Consider the following 8,724-nt stretch of genomic DNA (forward strand, 5'->3'; position numbering starts at 1 on the left):
CTTGGGGGTGCAGGGGGCCTTTCCCCTCATGTAGCACTGGGGCAGCGCTGAGCAATTCCTGCAACCAAATTGCCAGATATTTAGCTAAAAACACAGTCTTGTGGCTCTGGTAAGGAACTGCTTTGTTAAAAACACATTTCCACAGTCTGTGTCCCCAGAAGTGTGGATTGCTCCATGCAGCACCTGGGAGGCGATGCTCTGTACCCAACACAGCGGCGGTGCTGATACCCCAGGCACAGCCTTTCCAAAGCGGCCAGCGCAGGCGTGCGAGCGGGGAGCCCCAAAGGCCGCTTTGGCCCTTGAGCTGCAGACGCGTGAGGGTGAAGGTGGAGAGCGCGCGCGTCGGGATCAGCCCCTGCTGTGGAGGGGTTGTTGGAGTCGCCCCTGTGGCTGGTGTCTGCTGGCCACCATGTCTCCTCAGTGCCTCACGGAAAGGTCCAGTGGCTGAAGCTACGAAACCCAGCTCCTGCTGTGGGACATCCTGCTTGTGTTTCTGCCTTGCAGTAGATTTGTGGAGACCAACCACATTGGTGTAAGATGGGAATTAAAGTAAAACTACTGAAGTATTTTATTTTTTTAAAAATGGGTGTTTTATTAGGCTATGTCCTCATCACAATGAAAACATCTTTTCTAGAGAAAGAAAAGAACTGCACCAAATATTTTTGGTAAGTGTGACAGTTTTAGAATAGAACATTTCAATTTTTAGTTCCAAAACTAGCTGCTTTTTTCAGTGCCCTACTTTATTTAGGCTTTTTTGTTGTTGTTGTTACTAAGTTATTGTGTGTGGCTGTGAAACGAGTTTGCTTCTCTTCCTGAAGTTTATTTAGAGTCTTTCATTGACTAATGCCTTTTGTCACAAGTGACAGTGAAGTGCCAGTTTGGTAATAGAGATCAATGGAGACGAAGGTGACATTTCGGAGCAGCTTTGGAAATGGATGCATTACTATTTATCTGACTGCGGCAACCTGAGAACATCCTGACCCTGTAACTTCTCTTCCTGCTCTCCTCCCGCAGTCCTTATTTCCCTTCTCTGTGCCTCTTCCCCAATGCGCTGTGTAGTGTTTTATCAGCCTCTCCCTGGTGACGTGTCCCTTGGGTTTTGCAGGGACAGGGCAGGTCCAAGGGCACGGCGGGTGTCGCTTCCCTCTTCCCTGCACCAGGAGAAGTGCGGAGTTGGCACTGAGCGAATTAACCAAGTGTGATTCACACTCGGCTCTCCCTAAAGACCTAAGCGTACCAAGGACGCTTGTGAGAAGTGCTAAAGCAACGGACAGCAAAGAACTTGAGGCCTCTCTTCGCTTGGGCAAGAGGCACAGCAGAAGCTAATTGTCAGCCCACATTACACTCCGGAGCAGTCATCTTTAAGCACACAGTGCAGTTCAATTCCCAAACCCATTTAGGATTTAATCCCTATCTTCTTTGCTGTGAAATCCGGGAGGGCAACAGCTTTCAACTCTTTAGTGATCTGAGACCACCATATACTCAAATAAGTTTCAAAGCAGCTGTCAAATTAAAGCACTACCAGTGTTGACTGGATCTGAGTAAATATTTACTGCCTTGCATCCTGTTATTGCTCTCTCTGCACATAAGCTTTGCCATCTGTGACCACAAGCCCTGGCTTTTGTGGTCTGTTTGCTTGACATCTTCCACACTTAATTCTAGACTAAGAAGGCCAATCCAAATAATACATAATGCAATTACAAGTAGCACACAACCTCAGTAACGTGTGCGTAAATGAAATGAAAACATATTAATAACCCCCGCCCCATTCCCTCCAGTTGTCTTGCACAATACCCTGGCCGTACATTTAGTACCCACCAAGCAAGAGGAAGATGGATTGCCTTCCCAGAATCTGCTTAGTTAAGGGAGGAAAACCCACACTCATCTAAGCTAGCTTCAGTGGTTTCTTGGAAATATTAATGTATCAAGCTCTCAGGCCTTTAATGAAGTAAAATATAATGTATTTCAATGGAAAACAAATGCTCCATTTCTTCTCTCTGGCATTTGGTGCATTTGATAGCTACAGTATTGGTTTCCAGCAGAGCATGCTGAGCTAATTACATTTCTTCTAAACACTGTTGATTTCTTGATTGCTAATGTGGTATTTGAGAGTCAGTGATTCTTAAATGTCAGCTTAAGGATCCATCTTTACCAGTTTGAATCCCCTAAATGCAGGTCTTGTCTTACCAATATTCCCAGTAAAGAATTACCCTTTCTAGTGCTTGTCTTGCGAGTAAGACAAATAATAATTTCCAAAGGCTGGGATTTTTTTTTTTTTGTACCACATGTAATTGGCGGGAGCATGGAGACATAGAAACATTTTCATTAATGCTTCATTATTAATCAGTGAAAGATGGATGCAGCACTTGAGGGAACCACTGAATGGTGAATTCCCTAAACAATTTACTGTAGCTTCCTTCAAAGAAAGCAGCCCTTTGAAAAGATGGACAGCCCTATTAATGCAGTGTTGCAACAGGACGATGACAATGATGCTCCCCTTCTGATGTGCTCTTCAGGAATGGGAGAAAAGTGAATGAATGACTCTTATTTGTTTAGTAAACAAATGCAGATTTTTTTTTTCTGTTCTGCATTGCAAATTTTGCTAGGACACAGTGTATACAGTTTCAGGTGTTGTTTATGCAGACAGATATTGCTTCTCTTTTTCATAAGCTTCTACTTGCTGCTCTTTGAACCGTACAAGTGCTACAACAAGTTTACTTGTGTCACTGCTGTGACCTGGTAGTAATTCAGCCAGTGTGTAGATGAAGCCACCCGTAAGTGCAGGTCCCTCTCTGGTGGAGATGCTCGTAAGCTTTTCACTTTTCTTTGGAGCATCACTTTGTACCAAGAGAGGTCATGGGGGGAGCCTCAGGTTGTCCTGAATGGTCACTCAGGTTTGCTCAGTAACAAAATGCCAATATCTGCACCTTTTTAATCCCTTTTGCTCTTTTTCTCCACTTGGAAGTGGAGAAACTAAGGAATGAAGTCAGATTGGCAAATATAGCACAGCATTTTCTTGTCCATCACAGAGGATATGAAAATAAACTGGCTTATCTTTCTGCCTGTTTTTTTGTCTCATAGGATTTATTTTCTCTGAGATGCAAGTAAAATCAGAAATCCACGAGATTGTTTACAGCTTTCAGCTCAAATTGGAAGGGCAGAAGGTAAGAATTTGCATATTTATTTTCTGTTTAACTCATAAGCAAGTCACAAACCTGGGTCCTATCATGACTGACATAGCAAGTCATTAGATAATTACGTTGAAACACCGCTTATTGAAGCATCTGTGTTAAAATGTGCATGCTAAACAGAATTTTAATAGGCTATGAATCTAACTCCCTGAGCTTTAATTTGGTAGCTGAGAAACTTAAAGCACTTTCAGCATTATTTTTAAAACACTTTAAATAGGTCCAATTATAGGGCAAGAGTTTTTAGAGAGAGATGTTATTTTGTTTTGACCCCTAAAGCAAATGCTTTGCAGAGTGCTTATCATGCCATAATACGTAGGTAAAGGACCAAGGAGTAACGTTTGCAAGTTCATTTCAGTTTCAGCCTTGTCCTCCAGTTGCCTCTTCACCTTCCTCCTAGGTCACTAACTCTTTCCTCCCACTTCAGTACCTCTATTATATTTTATTCATTTCTGTTCTGTTCCACTGGCTGAAAGGGCGACCAAACTTCTATGTTGTTATATTGATACTTCATGAGATGTTCCCCATCCAAGTTTCTTGTTTTCAGCTAAATCCTTCATCCTTCCTTGGAAGGAAGACTAGATTAGGCTGTACTTCTATCTTATTTTATTTATTTCTTTAAACATGAAGAGGGATCTCATCTCTCCGCAAAGCAGTTTAAACACATACACACTACTTGTAGTAGTGTGCTTTCCTTGGCTTTTCATTTAGCCTGAATTTGTTTGTTTAGTTTAGATTAAATAAGGCCCGTTTCATCTTTCTTGAACTGCAGAATTTGGACAAGTTATGAGACCTGAATATACAATCCTGCAAGAGGAAAATAGCCGTTATCCCTAAATTTATGTCAGTACCATTTTTCTTATGCTACTGCACCCTAGGAGTTCTCCACATGACATAGAACTAAAGCTGCAGTTGATCATATTTTTATTAATGTTTATGCAACAACATAAATATGTATTATTTTTGTTATGAGCAAGTCAACACAGCCAATCTTCTCGTTGTTGGAAATCCATCAGAAGTCCTCAGGAGACACTGATTCGTAAGACTCCTAGTCTAAGGTGCTTGTGGTAGGAGCTGCTTCTTAAATGCAATTTGGGTGACTAATTTTACTGATGTCTGTGGAATTGCCTGTATGAAGGAGAATATTAGAACAGCTTCATATTTTGGTAATTGACGTAGTCTGTATGAAGCACCTTCATCTGTTAGTTTTCCCTTCTGCTTTTCTGTCTTCCTTTCTATTTTTTTTCCCTGAAGGATTGCATAAAGCTTTCCAAGGCTATAAATCTAGGATTTTGTCTTCTCTTTATTTTGAAGAGAATGCATGATGAAATGTTGCCACAAGAGTAAACCATCCCCTGAGAGTATCCTTCTAGCTAGGATCCAAACAGATCTTTCACCTGTATAAAAAATCTCAAGCATCCCATAATATCTATTTATCTTTTGCCCATTAGATGTAAACAGAAACAGATGGAGAATGTAATAGCCACATGAAAAATGAGGCAAAAGGCATAAAACATTTACATGTGGCAAGAAGAGTCAAGGATCTTTGGAAATTGCATCTCGTGTGGAAGTTACAGCTCCATAATTCTTTCTGTGTGACAGTCATATTTGGTTATTTTGCTTTTCAGAGTAATTGTTGGAATTTTTTGATGTATGCTACATGACAATTTTGTTCATGTTTCTTTGGCATTACTTTCCTGACCACATAGTGTACGCTGGTAAAACAAAGCGCTCAAACCTTGAAAACAAATTTCTTTTTATTCTGTTTGGGAGAGCAAATGGGTATAGAAGACTTTCATTTGTTGAAGAAACACAGAAATGAGCTTTTTAATCTATTAAAAATTGCAAAGTGGAATTTCTGTTTAAGACCTGCAGATATTTTCAATGGACTAGCCAGCATTCAAAAAAAGAAAAACAGGATATGCAAATACTTCTATGTGGAATCTACTTCTAAGTAACAACTTTGACATAAAGTTTTATTTCCTGGTTAGTCTCTTGACGTACTAAAATGCAACCATGAGACTGGGATACAAATGCCCAAATTGAAATAGGCTTTTGCTCTCTCTGTAGGAGAAACCAATCAGAAATATTAAAACATATCAGGCTACTTCAGCCATGATATAATCAATATAGTTACAGCCATGATCAAACAAAATCAAAAAAAAAAAAAAGAAAAAATCATTAGTATGCATGAAACCCAGTATCATTAGTATGGTTTTCTTTAAAATGATACCCATTTTCTGTAGTTATGTTATTTTCTCCATGTCCAAGTAGGCAATGAGAGGGAAAGGCAGACTAGATCCTTGCTTCAGGAGTCTTCAATTTAGGGGGCTAGGTTTAATAATAGTGTCTTGCTTGTACAAGTATAGCATGGATAGAACTGGTTTCAAGCTTACCTGGAACCCAAATCACTGCTGTCCAGTGTCTCTGTGCTGCTGCTCTGTCAGTAGAGCCTTATAAAGGCCACCTATTACTGCCTGTGCTTTGCTGTTAATAATGTTGTCCTGAGATAATTCTCAAGGGTCAAAAGCAGCCATGCCTAAGTCACGTCCTTTGGTGAAGCTTTCATCCTCATTAACGTTAAGGCTGTGGGGAATGGGTGTTGAAAAGGTCCCAGGGGCTCCTTCCCTCCGCCTTCCCTCCATAGTCCTGTTTGCCAGCAGATGTTTTCCTCTGCACACTCATAAAGTTTAAAAACAAGCTGGACTTGAGTCTCAAGTACCTTCACTAGTGTTGAGTCATGTAAACTGTTAGCCTAACATACTTAATTTGGCCTTTGTGTCTTTCTAAGAGCATGGGCTTGGTTTAATTTGTTTCATTTAACTGTGTACCCAGCTGTCTAACTTCATGTATTTTTATGGCAAGTTAGATAAGAACACTATAACTTAGTGTTATTTATTCTTTATGATAATACTCTGTAAATAAACAAGTAATGCCATTAGCTTCCGCCAACTGAAAATAACCTTATTAATTTGCAGTTGAATTCCTGCAAGAAGAAAGTACCAAGTCACCACAATTAACCATTTCACTGCGGATTGGTAAGTCACGTACTTTAGTGTTTTCATTGTTCATTGCCATGAGAGCTGTCACCAGCCTGTGGATAATCAGGGTGTTGCATCCTGCTCTGAGGTCCTCCTCGAGGACATCGGAGACGTTTCACACCAGCAACCAGGTGCGCAACTACTCGCATTCATCAGTGCAGAGTATCCTGACTTGGCTCGGGCCGCAGGAATGACTTTTCCAAAGACCTTCAGAGGCCACTGAAATGCGAAATGATGTTTTCCTACTGTCTGATTTGCGTCAGGAGAAAAATATCTATGCTTTGCACCATTGCCATTCTGCAAAACAGGCATTTTAAATGGATCAAAATATACCTGCTCTTCTGAAGAGTCCAGTGAAGCTGCAGCATTAGGAAGTTGAGTCAGTACAAAGAATTTCCATGTTTATTAATAGCTGTGCTTTTTTATTAAAGCAGAATAACTCTTAAAGCCTTGGAAATAGTGATAAACTGGGAGAAAAACAAACAAAAGAACCCCCCAACAAGCTGTGACCGTTTGGCATCTTCTGTTTTTAGGGTTTGCTGGAGACCTGTCTCCTCTGGCCATGTTGCTGCTGGTCAGTTTTAGATCGTGGGAGCTGCACAATGTGGCTGGTGGCTCCTGGCAGCGTTGGAGCTAAATGGTCCCCTGCAATCTTGGTGAGGTGGTGTTTTGTTTTATTTTATTTTTGTTTTGTTTTTAAGGCCACTTTGGGGCTCAGCTTTTCTTAACATAATTGGGACAAACCACGGTTCCTAATGGAGCAATTGTCACTCCAAGCCCCAAATCCCTGGCTGAACAGCTCAATGCATCGTGACCTTTATTTCTGGATAACAGATGTGAAATAACTAGCCTAAAGAGAGGTATGGCTGAAAAATGTTTTCCAAATAGTTTTTCTTTTTAATAGAAGCCCAGCCCAGGATAGTTTACGATTTACATTGGCATGAAAAGCTCTCATGTGGACCTCACGGTGGGTTTCTTAAGTCCTGCCCTGGTATCACTGTGAATTCTGCTCTGGTCTCCTCATCTCAGTGCACGCTGCTGCAGCAGCAGTTGATAGGGAGTGGGTGAAAGGCTGGCACTTCATGAGCACCTGGGCTGAACTCATTTATTGCTGCTTTATGTGCTGGTTTTGTATGTGCTTTTGCTACAGAGTTGAGAACCAGTATGTGACATCAGGCTCCCTGTTGCTTGAAGGCCCAAGCAAAGCTCTAGACATATGTCCTTAATCTAAAGAGACAAGGTTGGGAGCGAGCTAGAAATACAAGGGCGAGGGAAAGTAAATCTGTTGTTTAAGGTATTATCTGGCACTTAGTTTTACCTGTGGTGATATATGAAGTCTAGGGCAGAGAAAGGAGATGAACCTTAACCTTCCACTCAAGTGTATTTAACCATAAAAGTGCCATTTGTCGTGGCATGCATGATAAATGCACAAACAGAACTGCTCTCCACACTGTTTCTGGTGGAGGATTTTAGTTATGACACTGCACAGGGATCCCTTGACCTGATTTAGGTTCTGCTGTGTGCTCTGCAGCCTCCCTGGCACCGTGAGGAGCCCACCCCAAGGCGCTGAGCGAATACCCAGCTTCGTGCTTAGACAGCTTGGGGGTGGACTGCGCTTAGAAAAAGGCTTTTAAATCACTTTGTCAAAGCTGTTCCTGGAAAGTCTTTTCCTGCAGTATTCAAAGCTCTAAGACTCTGCTAAGTTGGTTTTTTTTTTTTTTTTTAAAGGGGGCATTTTGTGTCTGGTGGCCTTGAGTTAGCAGCTGTGCAAGAGTCTACTTTACCCTGTCGACAGGTCCCCCCAAAGTACCTTAGCAATCTCTTCCCTGTTACTCTGAGGATTGTGGGATTGTGGATGTGCGCAGCACTAGAAATAAGAAAAGAAATATACTTTCTTCACAACAGCATAGATGGAAATGAGGAGTTCGGGGTAAAAATATTAAAACCTTCAAAAAATAAAATAAAAAAACCCTTAGAAGCAAACATCATTCCACACATTGCAGCCTCAGTTTGCTCTTCAGCCGAGGTTGATATCATGTGGGCATTTTGGCTTTACTTTGGTCAGTCCATTTAGCTTTCGTTGCCTATTTCTTACACAGCAGCGTTTTCTTTCAGATGCCATAGTTTAACACCTTTAGCATTTAACATTATGTGCTATTCAAAGCTTTATATATCATCCTACTATAACTATTCAATATGTGAATTATTCAGTAAAGGAAATAGCTAGCTGATGCACTAGAATAAACTGGAGAGAAATTCCCAGGCACTGCCCTCAGCAGCCCGAATGTTGCTTAGGTTTTTGTCATGCTCTGTGTTTGGACAGCACCAGCAGCAGGGTAGTCCCACAGGCTTGTTCTGTTGTCCCTTGCTCTCTTTCCACCTGCCTTCCTTTTTTGCCCCTCCTGCTTGAGAATTAAGCATGTGGTAGATAAATCGATGACATTTCCATATGCATACATGCATACATATGTATCATACTGATCTATGGTGTTTTC

General features: G+C 41.2%; 1 long non-coding RNA gene across 1 annotated transcript; it reads left to right on the plus strand.

Moving 5' to 3' along the window:
• The first annotated feature begins 3,085 nt into the window (after positions 1-3,085).
• On the plus strand, positions 3,086-6,875 carry LOC112950522. The gene is made up of 3 exons (XR_003250036.1): positions 3,086-3,164; positions 6,167-6,226; positions 6,763-6,875. It is a non-coding gene; the product is annotated as an uncharacterized LOC112950522 (long non-coding RNA).
• Positions 6,876-8,724: the final 1,849 nt, after the last annotated feature.

This window comes from Nothoprocta perdicaria, unplaced genomic scaffold (assembly GCF_003342845.1).
Source record: "Nothoprocta perdicaria isolate Ctin4 unplaced genomic scaffold, notPer1 scaffold_32, whole genome shotgun sequence".
Taxonomy (NCBI): domain Eukaryota; kingdom Metazoa; phylum Chordata; class Aves; order Tinamiformes; family Tinamidae; genus Nothoprocta; species Nothoprocta perdicaria.